The sequence below is a fragment of the Strix aluco genome, chromosome 9 (genome assembly GCF_031877795.1).
Source record: "Strix aluco isolate bStrAlu1 chromosome 9, bStrAlu1.hap1, whole genome shotgun sequence".
Taxonomy (NCBI): domain Eukaryota; kingdom Metazoa; phylum Chordata; class Aves; order Strigiformes; family Strigidae; genus Strix; species Strix aluco.
The window spans coordinates 17,876,103-17,894,174 of NC_133939.1; the positions used below are offsets into that span (position 1 = coordinate 17,876,103).

At 44.3% G+C, this 18,072-nt stretch overlaps 1 protein-coding gene across 2 annotated transcripts in view; it reads left to right on the forward strand.

Moving 5' to 3' along the window:
* Positions 1-18,072, forward strand: part of FGF12 (fibroblast growth factor 12) — a 231,984-nt gene that overhangs the window by 85,917 nt on the left and 127,995 nt on the right. The gene's annotated exons all lie outside the window — the stretch shown is intronic.

Here is an 18,072-nt window from a genome sequence, read left to right on the forward strand (position 1 = left end):
CCGCTCGGCCCGGGCTGGCCCCGTTTCCTCGCCTTCCTCTCCGCCTCCTCCTCCTCCCTCCCCTCCGCCTCGCTGGCCGGGATGGGCCGGGCGCTGTCCGCGGTGCTGACCCCACCGGGCACCCCCCGATCGCGGCCGCTCATCAGCCCCGGATCCCCCAAACCCGCCTCCCATCCGCCCCCAGGTTCCCCACTCGTGGCACCACCCCCAACCCAGACCCCCATCCACCCGAGGCCTCCACCACACCTGTGTCCCCTATGCTTAAGCAGGTTCCACACCCCACCTGCAGCTCCCACCCAAACAGAACCCCCACACAACTCCCTGCCTCAGAGATGACCCTCACTAGTGTCCCCCATCCCACCTGCAGCCCACACCCACACAGGTCCCTCTTCTCCACGTGGCACCCGTGTATCTCCCATCTCATGGGACCCCCAACCATGTCCACTATATGACCTGGTCAGGAGAGGGATAACCTCCCCCAGACTGCCTGTGGCCCTGTGCACCTCTAGGGCTTGGCCCACTGTAAGAGCTCCCTGTACCTTGTGTTTGTAGTAGCAACGTTGCAACGTTTTTCTAGTGGAGGGTGTTAAATGTGTTTTTGAGTGGGGATGCCCCTAGAAGCAAAGGGAAATCCCCAGCTACTCCTGATGGGGGGCTGGGAGACTCCCAGCACCTCTCTTGGGGAGGGAGCATTACAGTGCAGTGGGGTGAAGGGCTGAAGGATATCCTTCATCTTAAGTGTACCTGAGCACTTTTTGAAGAGGGGCGTAACTGTACAAGCGCCTTGTCTTGGTGTGGTACTGGCCATGAGTTTTAGGGTGATCTTGTTGAAGTTCTTAAGGTGACGTCTCTGCAATTTCTTTTGTGCTGCACATGTTTTGTGAGTCTGACTTCCCCTTTCTACAACACTGTGTAAACGCCTGTGGAAAGAAACCCCATGTTGTTGTTATTAAGATCTGGAGAAGTTACAGCACTAACTCTATTGCTTTGAGCTTCATTGGGTTTCAGTTCCTATTTGGCTTTTGAGTAGGTCTGCTTATCGAACCCTGACCATTGTAATCGCTGGGCGCTGGATGCTTACAAGGATGTCTTTTAGAGTACTGCTTGTTAACGCTCCTGCTGTTTCCTAACCTGTGATCTTGATCATAGAGGGGAAAACTTTCTACGCCTCCTGCGTAAATACTTGGTGTTGTCCGTTGAAGAGAAAGGCTGTACTTGGGGGAACACTGTTGCTGAGGTAGCCTGGATTCCCTTTTGGCCTTGCTAAGAAACATTTGTTAATGGTTATAGCCACCTGTTTATGCCTCCATATCCCCTTCCTCCCTATGAGACTCCTGTGTGCAAGTTGTCTGTGACTGGCTCACGGCAATAGGGGATATGCTGGAAATATTTGAGAGTGGGCTTGGTTCCCTTGAAAGTATTTTCTGCCGTGCTTTGAAGAACAATATGATAAACAGAACAAATTGTGGCTGTTCTTGGAAGCATTACACACATTGTTCTCTTTTCGGTGAAAAACTGGAGTTTTCTCTGTAACGCTACGTGTGAATGTTTTGTGTTGTTTAGAAACCTGGGAGAGCATAGAGTACAATGACCTATGGGTAAAAATGAGGTGGTGCTTAGGATATAGGGCATGCTGGGCTGTAACTTCAGCAAACCAGAAGCTGATGATAGTGTCCTGGTAGTTGTGTTGCTGAGCTGGTTGGCTTTACTGCTGGATCCTGTGCCGAAGTATGCTTGATGTGTATGTGGTGACTGAATCTTTCCTTATTCCTCCTGCTATGACAGAGTGATATTGAACATTGTGTAGTCTTTGTAGTTCATGATGTTGTGCTGAAAGGAGGCAATCCTTGGGAATTATGTCCTATCTCCAACTGACCTTGTTCTCCAGGTACTAGCCCCATGCCACCATGAGCCTGAGCACTCCAGATGTGGTCTGTTGCTTTGAATCAGGCTGATAAAATAAGTTCCCACTTCCTGGCTGCATTTGTTCCTTTTCCATTAAGGTTGGGCTTTATGTTCTTGAAAAACATGCCATAAAAATAAAAGCTTCCACCTATAAAAGGGTCACTGTGGGCTAGGCCTGCTAGAGGAGAGATCTCCTTGGTATTTCTTTGAAAGGTAAGATGCTTCAGGAGATGGGTGTATACTCCTTCAAGAGCCCTAAAGGTATAGTACTGTGCCCAGCATGGTACTGTGGGGGCTATGCCAGTCAGAGGTGTAAACCAGCAAAAGGGTTATAAGTTACAGGAGAGGAAGGATCACGGAAACATGGACGACAGCAGTTGTGGCATAGAGTGCTCTGAGCTACTTGCGTGCCCTTGATCCTCCAGTCTGAAGTGTTATCCTGATAGTAGGTGATTTATGCCAAACTATTCTGCACTTTGTGCACTTGAGTTGAATTTGAGTGATTTGAATTTGAGTTGAATTGAGTTGATTGACCAAGCCCTTTGCCCTCCTCCTATATATGTTTTCTTTAACACAAACAAGTCATAAGCACGTAAGCACGTGTTTAAAGTCAGATTCCTACTCATGTGTTGTGCTCAGAGCCTTAGACCACTCCTGATTCTGGCAGAAGCTAATGCACGATACTTCAAAGAAAAACAGTGAAATATTGAAGATAGTTGTAGGGTACTCTACAGCTCTGTTGTGATGCTAGCAAAAATATTAGCAAGATTTTTGTTATTGTTATGCTAAGATCTCCCACTTTTTTACTCAACTAACTCTAGCTTGTTGTTTTCTTATGCTCCACTTCTGAGGTCTGCAGACACTTATCTTAGTCTGTGTACCAGCAGGCTTCTTTGGTTGTTTCAGCAGCACCTTGCAAAATGGGGCTTAATGGGTCTTCAAGGCACCACAAAAGTGCAAGTAATTCATAGCAATACAGAGCAAGAGATTTATTCCTAGTCCTTTGTGTATTTCTTTGCAAGTATTTTAGCACAGTAGCGCCCTGTATCATCTTCCAGGTACTTCACTTGTTATTTTAGTTTCAGAATTTGTAAGCTGACTGATTCTATTGCATGTGCAGAGATATTTCCCTTCTTGATTAATCGCAGTTAATTTTGTTAGTTTATTTTTTAGTTAGTTTATTTTCTCTGCTAACACCTTTTCCCCCTTTGCTTGGGAGGTGTGGTTTGCCAGTCCAGAATCTTTTTTGCTTTTGGCTTCCTAGTCAACATTATGAAATAGCTACTACACTGTTAAGTTCAAAGTAAACATCAGATAATGATCATATTGTTGATATAACTGTGAATGGAGTTGTGAAAAAACATTTCAGGTGACTTTACCTGGTTTGGAGCCACTTTGAGGCAAAAGGTCCTGTACCCGAAGACTAAGTTAACAGCAATATGAAGATTTCTGGGAGTGAGTGTTTCAGTTTTCCTCTGTAAGGGCTTTTGGCTGTATTGTGAGTGGTTGTGTCTGATGTCTGTTCTGCCCTTGGCTCCTGTACAGATTCTCCTGTGGGATGCATTGCTGCTAAAACAACAGGTATTTCTCACATCATCACATCAACTAGCAACAACGTTCAGCATCAATGGATTTTCAGCTTTGTTTTCAGTAGCAGAGGCCTGGTTGTATCCAGAGACTGATCTATTCCCAAACGGATACAAGTACTTCTCAGTTTAAATCCCTATTCTGCAAATTGGTAACTTCAGTAGAAATTAAGCTCATATTGAAAATAAACCCTGAACTGGGCTTCCCTGGGACTCTCACACTGGTAAAACTTGGAAATGCTCCTGAAAATATGCTGATTGATGCCAGCTTTATGGCAGATTAAAATGATGCTTGGCACAGTAGGTCTTCATGTTCCTCTAGGCATCACAACACTTAAGTTTGATATTTGGGGCAATAGGAACTAGCCTTCTGTCTAGGTAGGCAGGGTCAGATTGTGACTCTGCTATTAGCCTGTCTCTTACTGCCAATACACATCTTTCCATTTGTCCTGAGACTATCTGGGGCAGTGTCATAACGTGTCTGCAGTGTCTGCAAATGAAGTCACACACATAAGAGGTACAATTGCATATTCAAAATTAGCATTTGGCTTATGAGCAGAACAGGCATTCCTTGTTTTGCTTGTGCCATGATCTATGCATTCATGTACGCTTTACACTAGTTCTAGAAAATTTTCCCACTACTGTTTATTCAAGCAGAGAGTGGGTTATAGTGTATAGCAAATACTGTACAGCCAGCTTCAAGTTAATGGAAGCAATAGCTCTGTGTACGTAAGTGACAGATAGTAAAACTTGCAATTCCTTGCTGAGTTTAGGGAGCACGGAGAGCCCTTCTTGTCTGTGGCAGTTTGGAGTGTGGTATGTGCATTGCTGGTGGGAGATGGGAAAGGTGGCTTAATGCCAGTGAACTGGAGATGGGAGTGAGTCGCAAGGCTGAGGAGCAGTGGAGTTGCACTGGGGGTCACCAGTACTCTTCCCTTCCTGCACCAGGTCCCTTGCCTTGCCATTCTCTGCCATTGTTCAGAATGTGTCAGGGTTCCTGTGCACATTTTGCTCAGGCTTCCTTTTCCTGTTATGTGTCTTCAGAAAAGTAACACTTGCTGACCAGTGGAAATTAAGGACCTGTGCTGTTCCGGGGTAATGCCTATTGTTGACACTCACATGCTAGTGGAAAGAATACCTTTATCTGATTTAGTTGAAATCACCTGGGAAATGAATTAAGCAAAACTCTGAAAAATCTTTTTTATTGTAATAGGAGCACTTCTCTAGGGTATTACTCAAGAATAGCTATAGCATTTTAAATCCACACTTTCCTTTATTCTGAAGTAACCCTCTCATGTAGACATATGCTAAGCATCTCTCCTGGAAGCCCATAGTGCTTGTGCATCTTCATAAAAAAAAATCTATTCCACTGAACTATAAATGATGGATTTGATAAAGTTTTTATTTGGTGAAATTGCTTGAATTCTATCATATGGAAGTTCAGAGATATAGATTATAATGATCTTAGTTATACGTATATAACTTTTCTAAGTGCTCACAACCAGTTCTGCGTAGTTATGCAAAGGAAAGTCTTTGATATTATGTAGGATTTTATTGTTCAGTTTGCAATAAAATATTTCATAAATCTTCAAAAGCAAATGTGGGTCCAGGCACTCCTTGGGTATAAGGTGGTTTGGCAGTACATATAGTTGTCAGCCAGATGCCTGGGCTTACAGAGCTGGGCGTCTGAAATTCACGGATCTTCACCCAGTCTTCTGAGCCTTGAAACTTGTGTGAGTCCTACTGGAGCATCACTGGTACTGAATCATTTTTGTGAAATGCTTTACTTCCACTGAATGAGCAAATCCAGGCAAAATAAGCTTCATCTGTATTTTCTTAAGTAGCTGTGATAAGGATGATAAACAGTACTCTGAAGCAGAGGTTGGCTGGTTTATGGCACTTCTCACCTGGAGGTTTACATGGTTTTGCAAAGGAATAAAGTTTAACTTCCTTCACTTCCCCACCTAAACCAAGGAAAGAGGAAGAAGTTTGTCTCAGTTTAAACACTATGTGCAATTGTGACACTTTATAAACTGTAAGTCCGAGCAGGAAACGTTAACCAAGAATTTAATGAAAGATTTTTCGAGCCTTTCCATGGGTTTTCCTAAATAATTGTACACATAAAATATTGTCTTCTATGTTATTGTTTTTCCAATTGAAGAGTAACTAAAGAATCTAGGTTCATAAGCAGATATTTAAAGCTGATGACTTTCAGAGCAAATGCTTTCAGCTTGAGCTGTGTGAAGATCGTTAGGTCATGTCCACTCAAAGACCAAGGAGTATTTCCGGAGGTAGGTCTCAGTTCAGTGAACCGTCTAAGTGCATATTTAACTCTACGCATGCACCTAGTCCCATTTTAAGATGATCATGTGCTTGAATACTTACCAGAATCATTGTTTTAGATGAGTGGCTTTCAACCTTTTTTAACATGTATCATCCCCAATATTCTGCCTGTTTTCCCTGTCCAGCAGATCATTGATGGTAGGCGTGTTTTCTGTTTCTAGAGGATCCCTCTGGAGGTGTTCACAACCATCAGCTCCCAGTTGAAAAGCCCTGTTCATTAAAGAAACTCAAATCCTACTGCTTTATTTGTGAGAATGATCTACTTCTGCCTTACTGAACTTTGTCTCCAAACCAGTCCATTTCTCTTGCCACAGTCCTTTCTGCTGCTTTCCAGAAGTAACCTGTTCCTTTTTTTACCAAACTGATGTTAGTTGTAAACATTTTAAACCAGGTGGTACAGATATCATCAAAAGTTCAGCATGCTCTGAAATCTAGATGAGATTGCTTATAGAGTTGTTTAGGTTGGAAAAGACCATTAAGATCATCCAGTCCAACTGTTAACTTAGCACTGCCAAGTCCACCACTAAACTATGTCCCTAAGCCCCACATCTACATGTCTTTTAAATACCTCCAGGGATGGTGACTAAACCGATTTCCCTGGGCAGCCTGTTCCAATGCTTGACAACCATTTTGGTGAAGAAATTTTCCCTAATATCCAATCTAAATCTTCCCTGGCACAACTTGAGGCTGTTTCTTCTCATCCTGTCTCTTGTTACTTGGGTGAAGAGACTGACACCCACCTCGCTACAACCTCCTTTCAGGTAGTTGTAGAGAGCAATAAGGTGTCCTCTCAGCCTTCTTTTCTTCAGGCTAAAAACCCCCAGTTCTCTCAGCTGCTCCTCATAGGACTTGTCCTTTAGACCCTTCACCAGCTTCATTGCCCATCTTTGGACACACACCAGCATCTCAATGTCTTTCTTGTAATGAGGGACCCAAAGCCAAACACAGTATTTGAGGTGTGGCCTCACCAGTGCCGAGTACAGGGGGATGATCACTTCCCTAAATGCAGTGGTAGTGCACAAAGCTTTCAATTGTATGAATAGATGCTTACTTAAAAGGCCTTTAAATAGCTTCTTCCCCTTGGAGGAAAAGAGATGTGTAACGTTTAATAATAAAAATAGCATTTCTTCCCATAGCCTGAAATGGCATGGAAGGAGGTAATCATGTTTTGTATGGAAAAGCATTTTTCTAAATGGCATGTTTATGCCTTTCTAGTATTGTGGCTGCGATTGGCTGCTGGGCCTATTTGCATGTGCTAAATTGCAGTCCTGGGGATCCGTGAAAACAACCCAGCAAAGCCAATCTCAGCTGGGAGCATGGAAGCTGCTGCTAATTTTGTGATGAGCCACCCACAGGCCCAGCGTGAGTCATTATCATTGTTTTGTTTTCCAGAAGTTGGCACCAAATGCTTCTAGGATCCAAAGTGTGGATTATCTCTGGAATTGTATTTATTCCCTCATAGCTTTGTTTGTTTCAGATAAGAGGAAAGAATAGGAAAAAATATGTTCTAAAAAACATGAAATAATTAACTGTTTCCTTATTAGTGTCCTCTTCCTGCTTTAATGTGCATTCACAGCCATTTGTTCACTTGAAAACTCACTTGTGCACAGCCCAGCAATGGCACTGCTTCGTCCTAATCAGCTTGCTTTGTGCCACTGAGGGGATGGGTGGCAAACAGTAAGTACAGTGAGATGAAGTGACTTGACTGAAGTCATTGCCTTGGCTCTGACAGAGCTGAGATGGGAAGTTTCTGCTCGCTGTCCTTGTATGTGTCCTGCTAGTTTTTCAGTGAGTCTTTTTATAAAACCACAGGACCAGATGAGACATCCATTTGTTGAGAAATGCACTGGCCTTATCAGAGTCATAGGCGTGGTACCCGCTTGCTGAGGTTGCTAGTCCTCCTGAAGATAGGACAAGGGGCTGAGAGAAAAAGAAAATCCCCTGCCCTGCACTGAGATTGTGACAAACATAGTCAATTTGGTTCCAGTTTTTAGCCCTTCTTTCCAGGGTGTCTTCTCAAATGGACTTCTTTGCTGTGCTACTGACCATGCAAATGTACCTGCAGGAACCGTGGGCAGGATGCAGAGAAAATGCTGGGTCCTTCAGGGGAAAGGTCCAGGGGTAGGAAAATGCATGCGTGTGGACATACAGAAGCATAGAGGAGTTTTCTAAATGCAAAACTTGGACACAGAGTGGGTGGAAAAGACGTGGACAGTGTGGGAGGGCCACATGAGCGTGGGAGTGGAAAAGGAGCTGAGAGCACTGAGGAGAGGAGTGGAGAAGGGGGGACTTTTAATGAAACCGGCTTAAAGAAATGTAGCTAGACGTGTGGTGCTTTCTTTGTGGATAAAAGTACCCAACACAGCACTCCCTGCTCTGCCCTAGTCTAGTGACTTTTCAGGGTGGAGAGGTCTGCTGGGAGGACCCAAGGTATGCTAGGAGGGAGGGACAGGCCATAGCAATCTTCCTTATGGGGCTTGGGTTGTGTCTAGACATACTTAAACAGAGCATTCAAACTGGAAAAGCACAAGGATCAAAAGCATCCATGACACTCCCACAGTGACAATACTCAAGCATCTCTCTGATGTTGGTGTGTCTACAAACGACCACTGGAAAGGTGTTGCCAAATTCTCCATGCTGCAAATTCCTTCTCAAGTTCTGTATTTCCTCTTTTCTAACAATGTGAAATGGAAACCAAACCAAACAAAATAATAATGATTATACTGCTGGTGGGACTGGGCAGCCAACATGCTGCCACTGCTTTTCTGAGTTCCTGTGACTTACTGTTGCCATTGCTTCTCCTCTTTCATGGTGGTTTTTTGCTGGTGGAGAAAGCAGCTTTTCATTTTATGTGTGGATAGCTCTAACACAATAAGCTCTGGTCTCTTCCAGGAGCATGCATACCATGGGCTTTTATAAACAAAATAAGTAACAGCCAGATCATCTTTTAGTGTATCTGTGACCTTATGTGGACTCGTAGCAGTGAAATTCAAGCGCAGACCCTGACACTCTGGGGACACCTTCCTATGTCCTGGCGTACAGTGCTCCCCTTGCTGCCAGCTCTGTGTGCCCAGGCCCTTTACTTACCTGATTCTAGAGTTTAGCAGTAGCTTAGGGGTATTCTGGGTGGTGTATTGGTGACTCTGGAGGGACTCTTTTAAGTGTTGCTTTTGAAAGGCTGATTTCCCCAGGTATTTATGTTCTGTGCAAGCAGGGTATAATCTTTGTAAATATTCGGTTGGTTGATCAGACAAATATGTGTATAAATATTCATGTATGGCTTAATATCCTGTGGCTGTGCTCGGGTATTCCTCTCTAATAACTGGGATTTACCTTTTATGGGTAAGACAAAGAAACTAGGTTTGCTTTTCCTATGTTTCTGTGTTTGCTGGAGTTGCCATGATGAATCCTTTACTGTTCTCACCCTTAACCTCAAGAGGCAGTTCTGAGGATATAATTCATGTCTCCCAGCCACTTACAGGCTGCTCAGCAAGTAAAATGCACCCTCCCTGCCCCCACCTCACCTGGTAAATGGCTGACACTCATCTTACATCTTGCTGGAGATCTGTTACTGCCCTGCAGCTTGTTCACAGCACCTTGGCCAAGAAGGTAATGTGACTTTGTTTTTCAGATTTGGAGCTTTTTTTGACGTTAGAACAGGTGAATTAGAACAATCAAATTTCTTCAGATGGTATGTGAAGCATGAATAAGAACCACAGTTAAGTGGGAGCATGTCCTTTTCTGAGGAAACACTTAAGTGAATGAATTTTATACTTGTTTGGCGTTCCTGGCAAGTGGTGGGTCTTGCTGACAGTGCTCCTGTGAAAGCTTCTCTCCTGCCCATCCACAGCCCGTGCCCTTTGGGTCAATACTTCTCTGTCTAACATGCTGACTGGCAAGGCAAGCTTTCCCCTCAGCAAGGGATGCTCCAACCTGCCAGAGAAGGTCAGGAAACAGCAGACTACCATATAGAAACTAAATATAAAAATACTCAAAGCAGAGGCTTTTCTTTGTTAGTAGTGGGGAAAAAAAAAAAAAAAAAAAAACTGGAAGAAAGATCCAGGCAGGCACACTGCTTTGTGGAATAGCCAAGGGTGCCTCTTGGGGACTGTGCTAGGGGCTGTACTGGCACAAGGTGGCCCCTGCACTGTGGGGAAAGCTCATTGCCTATGTACATGTTCACTGAGGAAAAAGGGTTTTAATAAGAAAATCCTGTTTTGACAAGGGCCTGGCAGGGTGCAGAGAGAGAAATGCAGAGCCCTGAAGTATGCTGGAAGGCAGGTGTGGGTCTGACTCCCACCCTGAGCAGGGAGGAAGGGCTGGGTGCATCCCCCTTGCTCAGCCTGGAGGCATCGCCTCTCTCCCCTGTCCCCCTGCTTACTCGGGTGAGCTCCAAACTCAGTGCAAGTCTCAAACTCACTAGCCTTTCCCCACTGTTTCATTGTTCCCAGGCTGTAGAAGGGGAAGACAGCACAGTGCTGGGGACCAGAGAAAGGCATTGTGTCTCTATTATTTATGAGAATGTTCATTTGGCTGGTCAAACACTGCTGGGATTAAACATTAGAGAGGAAAAATGTCCTTCCTACTCAGAGAGCACATGTTGCCCCACTAACTGCCAAGAGACAGTCTTCTGTTTTAGCACTCTGATAATCTCTGTTTAAGCCTTGAGACCAGGAGCCAGTGTGTCTTACTGCCTATTTCAGCTTCACTTTATCCACAGCACTGCTGTGTTATAGAACCAGATCTTCACTGGTTTTCATATAGATTGGAGAGCATTATTTAGCAAAAAAGAAACGTCTCTGAAAAAAGTCACCGAAAAAAAGACATGGAGGCAGCATCAATTAACAGAAAAATATGAGTGCACTGGGCCAGAATAAAGTGTCCATCTAGCCCAGAAGTCTTTCTCCATCCACATTAAACGGATAAAAAAAAGAGAACAGTAATATGATGTGTCCCCCAAATGCTCTCCCAGCTGCTAGCTATTTTCAGCTTAGAAAATTTTTGGAGTCAGACATGGTTCAATGTACTTAGAAGTTCTCAGTGGGTTTCTCTTCCATGTACTTGAGTTCACGTACATTTTTAGCATCATAGTGTCCTGTGGAAAGGATTTCCCCAGACCTGTTGTACAAAGAAGCCCCACCTTTCCTTTGTTTTGAACTTGATTCCTGCTAGCTTGGGTTGATGCTTTCCCGAGACCTAGTATTGAATGAGCTAGTGAATAACAGATCCTGTCCTCCTCTCATGCTGCTTGTGATTTCATGGACCTCAAGCATACCCCTGCTAAACTGTCTCTCTTACAGTCTGAAGAGTCTTTGATCTTCTTTGTTGCCTTTCTTTAAACCATTCCCAGTTCTAGTAAGTGCTTGTTGCAATGAGACGAGCACAATGGCATGCACAAAACTATAGCTTGAACATTTCAGGGTAAATGGAAAAAATTAATTGAAACCTCCTCTTGTGCTTCTTTCTAATTTTTTTGCCCTTAAATGCTTTTCTGATTCTTGTGCATGGAACAGAAATATTCATTCCTGGGTTTACTGGTAGCTCAGGTTTGCTTGCTCTTCATGTTCTTCCCCATGACTTCTCTCTCTGTGGCCGTCAGTTGCATGCCAAGCTCTCCAACAGAGGCTGAACTAGAACTGAAGGGGAAAGTGGTTGCACTGTCAAACATCCCATCTCTGAATTACAATTCCATCAAAAAACTTGAGTACATGTCTCACACAAACCAGTTTGCCATGGAGGAGAACTGAATCCTAGATAAATCCAAGTCCCCGTGATTGTCAAAGTTCAGTGTGCCCTCCAGAATGACAAATCTCTTTTTGAAGAGCAGGAGGACCTGAGCCAGACTGATCTTCATGGCATGCCATGTGCAGTGGCACTCCCCATCCTCACCTGGCAGTGCCTGCTGACAAAAGCAGCTCTTCGGTTCGTTTCCTGGGGCCATAGGCAGGCTTCTCACTCCTTCATTCCTTCTCTTGCCCCAAGCACCAAGAAAAACAAGGCATGGTATTTATTTGCTTTTCTTTCATTTGTGATGGACAGGATGGGACCCAGCTCCCATCCCGAGGGGCTCACAGACAGCTGGAGAGATGGTAGTTGTCATGTGGGGTGCAGAAAGGAGAGCAGGCTGGTGAGTAGGCTGTTATGGCCAAATGACGAGTTTCTGTAGCTGTCAGTCCCTACAAGCCTGTGATTAAACTGGTATCTTAAGCTGTGTGTGGACACAGCCTTAGTCAGCCGTTTAGCCACATCAGGAAATGAGGATGGCCATGCTGAAAGCTGTGTGTGATGAAGCGTGGGAGATCACCTTGAGGCACAGTTTCATCTTTTGGATGCTTTGAACTCCATTCTGCCTGACGACCTGCAGTGGCAGCTGCTACCCCTGGACCAGCATAAGAGAGGGGGAACTGGTTCCATGCTGATGTGAGGTGGTGGGGTGAGATGCTGCCCCTCCTGTGCAGATCTCTGCAGTTGATCTCTGCAGCCAGAGGAGAGGAACCAGAATATTTGGGTTACAACTGAGTTCCTTTGTTGTACACATCTCCTGCATGGTGAGAGGAGCTGCAGCTTAAACCCCATTGATTGTACTGACAAGATCTTCATTGAGTGTAGGGGAAGCCGGGGAGACTTGCTCAGTCTGACATTTAGGCTGTGGGTGTCTGCATGTGACTCCACCCTGGGTTGCCACCACACCTTCTTCTGCTTTATTGCCCTGTCTGTATGATGGAGACGATACTGCCTTCTTTGCAAGGTAGCTGTGGGACTAACCCAGGACCTGTACGGACCACTGAAAAACTGTAAGTTTCAAAGCACTTTAATATTACTCTGTCTGCCCACTGGAACTGTGGGAATGGGTTAGGATTTTAGGTATTTAGCAGAAAATGCACCATGAGAATTTTAGAGTACAGCTGAGATTCCTCATTTGTGCTTTAAGAGGCATTTGAGACTCCCCAACTATTCAGTAAGCTCCCATTAAAAGCCCATGCATTACAAATTTCTCATGTAAAAGTATTTAAGGTTCAGTATGACTGCAGCTTGCCAGGGAGAGTATGTTGGCTGCCTGTTAAGAAAAAGAGATGAAGGCAATTGCTTTCTACAGGTTAAGTGCGACCTGTAAGCCAAGACCTGCAGGGTTAGCCAGTGGCCAGCCAGCAGCTGGAATAGCGCAGCAATGGACATGTGGATAATAAGTGCCCTGTCCTTCCGTCCCTCCAAGGAGGGCCTTGTCCAGTGAAGGTTTCTAATACTGAATCAGCAACAGTACTGATTTTAAAGTGCTCAGAATTAGGGCTTCTGCACACTAAATGTTAATGGAGATGTTTCAGGACGTAGGTTTCAGAGAAAACAGGGTTTTCTCTGTTGTTTGGGGCTTGCTTATCCTCTCTACATCACCTGCAGCAGTGTGCTAACACATAGGCAAAGTGGGCTGTGACCTCAATCAGCTAGTTAATTTTAAGCCTATGCTTAAGTGATTTGCTAAAACTGTGCTTATTCAGAGAAGGAAAGCAGACTGTATATTCATTGCTCAAGCTAGGTGAATTATAACATGTAAGCAATTTTAATGATGAAAGGGTAAATTACACTTTGAAACAATTATTTAATTTTGCATTATGAATATTAGTAGCAGTCAGGATGTCAGATGGTAGATAGTCATGTTTATACTTTGATAATAGCCCCTTCAAAGTTACTTGAAACACTGTATTGTGCATTTACATTTTTATCTCTGTATTTTTAAGATGAGAGGAGCTCATTGAACCAAAGTCTTTTTATGGCTTGTGTCAATAGAAAATGTTCTTTTAAATGTTCAGAAGGAATTGGTTACAGAAGCATGGGAAAGATAGGGAAGAGACTTTTCCTTTCGTGTTCAGTATATTCTTCATCCTTTCGCTTTCTGATGACTAAACTGTTCTGTATTTGCAATTGAAAACTGTTGATTGGAAACTCTTGTGAGAGTGACACAAATGGGGCTTGATTTGAAAAACGCATTCATGATTGTTTGCCTAATTTTTGTGTGCAATTAGCATGATTGCCACTGGAAATGGGCATCTGAGAACAGACTTTTGGAGATTTCTCTTTTTCTGATCTGTTTTTTCTCTCTTCTTCTTAAGGTGCCAGCTTCTATGATGTCTAAGTATTACCCATGGAAGTTTAATTTGGTAATATGTTTATTGATCTCCTTTCATCTCTTACCTCTCCACTTTCAGATGTTTGTTAAAAGGCTGAGGGTGATTATTCCCTTCCGCTTCCTTCTCAAGTCCACTTGATGCAATGTAAGAGAGGTTCTTTCATCTAAGTGGTTGATCTTGAAATTTAGAGAGTCAGATCCCACTGGGGTGTCTAGAGATTCTTAAATGGCCATAGTAATATTTAAGCAGTTTCCAGGCATGCATAAAGGATTAAGGCTCTTATCTGTCAAGTCTCTTACTGCCTCCTGAGGAGACCTGTGCATGCAAGGGACGTTTGTTGGTGACAAGGTGGGATTTTTTTGTTTTCTTTTGTCTTAGATATGTGATGAATTAAACAGATGAGTCTCTGGAGTATTCTCTTCAGGGAAGCTGAAAAACCTGGTTCAGGTTAGGGATTTGCAGGGCACATTCAATCTTTGAGCTGACTTAGAGGTGGTTCTTGTAGGAGCATGGTACCAAGGCTGCAGCTCCTCAGTGGCTTCACTGCCCTGTAGGAGAAGGGGATGAGCCTGTCCTCCCATCATCTGTGGGCACATACTCTTATTCCCTCTCTATGCTGGTGCTGGGGGGGTAAGCCAGAGCAGGAAATTAAACTAACGTGTTTTTTTTTTTTTTTAAATTATTTTTGATAAGGTTAACTTTCATTCAAATGAGCCTTACCTGAGTCATCATGTGGTCATAGAAGCACTGCTGCTGTTGGCAGAAAAGCAGCATGGAAGGTGTAGTGGGAGGCAGGGAGAGGAATGGGTGGAATTGTCCCTTTTAGCAGATACCCACGCTTATCTGGGTTTGAAGTGAATGGGGTACTGCCCCCCTCCTGGTGACATTCACGTCATGTTCAGTGCTCCTGAAATTTTCTCCACCCTGAGATACAACTAAGTCAAATCTAAAGATTAGGTGCCCCTCCTGTTTTGGGATGTGACTCAGACCTATAGTTGCAGAGGTGAGAGGGCCATGGCAGTGCTGCAGAAGACAAATATCCTCTGGATCGTTAATGACAGGATGGAGAGCACACTGGCTGATTGCTTATTGGCTGTGCTCTTTCGTTAAGAGTAAACTCAATTTTCCCAGTATCGACAGCTGCCTGATGGAGGGGCCATGCTATGTGGCAGGCACTGAACTGCTGAAAGCAAACACCCAGATAATAGCCATATGTCAAGAATGATACCAGCAGTGTATTTCCTTCTCTCCTGTGCTCACTCTCCTTGTTGAGAAGAAACAACTTCCAGGGATGCCAATTCTGGCCTGTCTCCTTGCTAGGAAATGCTGGGATGTGAATGTACTTTAAGTGGGGAAGCTGATTCTTGTTTGTCTTTGTTCATTCCTGGCCTGGGCTGTGACTGATTTAATTATAGAAATGTAGTACCATTGCCAAAAAGTCCCCCAAGTCAAACAAAACCTTGTTTTCTTCCTGCCCAGTCCTGATCCTTCCCAAAGGACAAACATTTATTGTGCTGTGAGGAAGAACTTTGGAAAGAAACAAGCGGAGCATGGTTTGCCAGGGAGCATGTTTCTGCTGGCCCCTGCACTGCTCTTCCCCCTGTCCTGTCCAACCAAGGGCCCTCTCCATCAGCACAGCTCACTCTCCAGCATCTTCCCTCCTCACTCTGAGAGCTGCTCCAGTCCCTTCCAAATGTATAATTATAGACATGAAAAAATAAACTTGTTCGTATTCAGCACCTGATAAAATAGTGACTCAGGCATTTTCATTTTGCATTGAAAATGCAAGTTCTTGCGCATTCAGAGTGCTCACTAGCATGCTGTCTGAATCTTAAAAGGAGGTGTGTTTGCCCACTGGAAAGGCAAAATGGTTACAAATGCAAAAGGCCCCATGGAGGCTTTAATAAGTGATTGCATTTGGCCATATGATGAAGCAAACCAAGATCACTTACCTGCCTCTGCACTTACCCTTGCAATATAGTTATCTCAGCAAGACCCTGACCCGCACCTAGTAGTGGACTGTGGAGATTTTATCTTCATACATTTATCTATTGCTGATAGTCAGGATAAATATTCTGCCCTCGACAGCAGACAGCCTGCAGTGGGCTTTGCCAGGCAGACCCCTGCTAAGGGGATCTATATTCTGGCAGCTACACAAGAGAGCAAAGCAACTCGGTGTGTGCAGTGAAACACAGCAGAAGTTGATACTTGCAGCCCCTCGCTGTACCCACTAGACAGCACTTGTGCAGTACCATTGCCTTGGCAGGAGGGAGCCCAGCCCGAGGCATGGGAGGTCTGAAGAGCATACTCCTCTTGAATGTACACTGAAGAGTGTACTCTTGGGTGACTTCTGGGCAGTGGGAGTCCTAACACTGCAATGCCATGCTTCAAAGAAAGATGCCACATAAAGCAGAAGAGCAGGAAGGAGAAGTCTTGGACAAGGAAATTCCTGGCTTGTCCCAGCAGAGAGCTTTATCCAGGCTTCTGGAAGATCTACTTAAGCCAAACATGCATACAGCCTGTGGGGCTTCATATAGGACTGCTTACATGCAGCTGTGTGACCTTTTGATGCATTTGCAATCAGGTTAAACACACAGGAACGAATGAGAGTATTGACCCAGGCCAGCCTGGCAACGAGGAGGAGCTCTCTGGCCACTGGGGCTGCAGGTTCAGCCTGTTTGAGACAAACAGTTGAGCAAAGACACCTGATCAGGTTTAGGATGACCCTTGTGAACAGGGTGATGCACCCTGTTCCTAAAATAAAGATGTTTCTGTGCTGTGTCAGGAGATGGCTGGTATACAGGCTGGAAGCAAGGTACTTGCTGAAAGGTATAAATCTTTCTAACCAGCTTCAGGTGAGTTATTTTTAAGCTCAGGGCAGGCAGTGCTATGAATCCCATCCCATTAGGGCTGGAGGAGTGTCAGCCAGAAAGATGGGCTCTCTGGATGAGTCCCCTCTTCCTCCTGCCCACATGCCCTGTGCCATGCAAAGGAAGTCCCTGGGGTGTGACAAGCCTGAAAGGGTAACAGGGGCAGCAACTGAAGCAGCCATGCCCTATCTCTGCCAGACTTTGTGAGGGAGGACTTGAAAGTCCTCCTGGTAAACTGGGTAGGTACAGCATGTTGTTTGGTTTTGGTTTAGAATTAATTAATTAAATGGTATTTTATTGTATGCCTCTAGAGCAGTCAGAGTTATAGGATAAATATTTATATAGAACAGGTGCTAGGTTAAGATGCAGCAGATGTACAAATGCACGTTTTCGTCCTTGCTTCTACCTGAGGGTCCCTGAGGACTTGACTTATGGGTCCCTTCTGACTCAAAATGTCCTATGATTCTATGACTTTGGATTCAATTCATTCATATACCCCTTCTGGACATGAGACTTTTTTATGTTTTCATGTAATTCAGGAAACAAATGTATCCATGAGGCAAAAACCCAAGTCCATACCTGCTTCTCCTCCATCTTGGGCCCAACCTGTGCCCAAACCCAGCATCTCCTGGCAGCTTTTCACAGGAATATACTGAACTGAAGCCAAATTGGTGGCTAGTCCCTCTTTCTCCCAAACATTTACACTTGCATCAAATGCTGATGTAGCTGAGTAAACAGAATCTCTCATGGGAAGGACTGTAACATCTCTGAACATGAGCCAAAATCCTTTAATCATAAAGAGATAATCCACTAAGTAATTTGAGCCCAGCAGCCTGCAGGGCATAGGGGATGCTTTCTGGCTTTGCTCCCAAAGATTGAAAAAGTTCTCTAGAAATTGCTGCCCAAGTGAAGAAAACAGGGGAGAGCCAGTAGAAGATGACATCTGGATTTGGGGTTTTGTTTTTTCCCATGATAACGTAACTTGCTAAGTAAAAAAAAAAAAAAAAAAAGCCAAAAACAACTCTTGCTTTGGTGTGTTTTTTTTTTTTTTGTCTGTTGGGAAAAAGTTGACATTTCTTGTAGAAAGAAGGATCTTGCCACGGGATACTTCCTACATCTAATTCTTCTCTGACAAAATGTGGGTGCATTTTTACTGGTGGAAAAAGTCTTTCCCTAAATGTTCAAGGATGTGGAAGCAGTGGTGCTTTACAAATCACACTCTGTCATGAAACGGCAGGTGAGCAT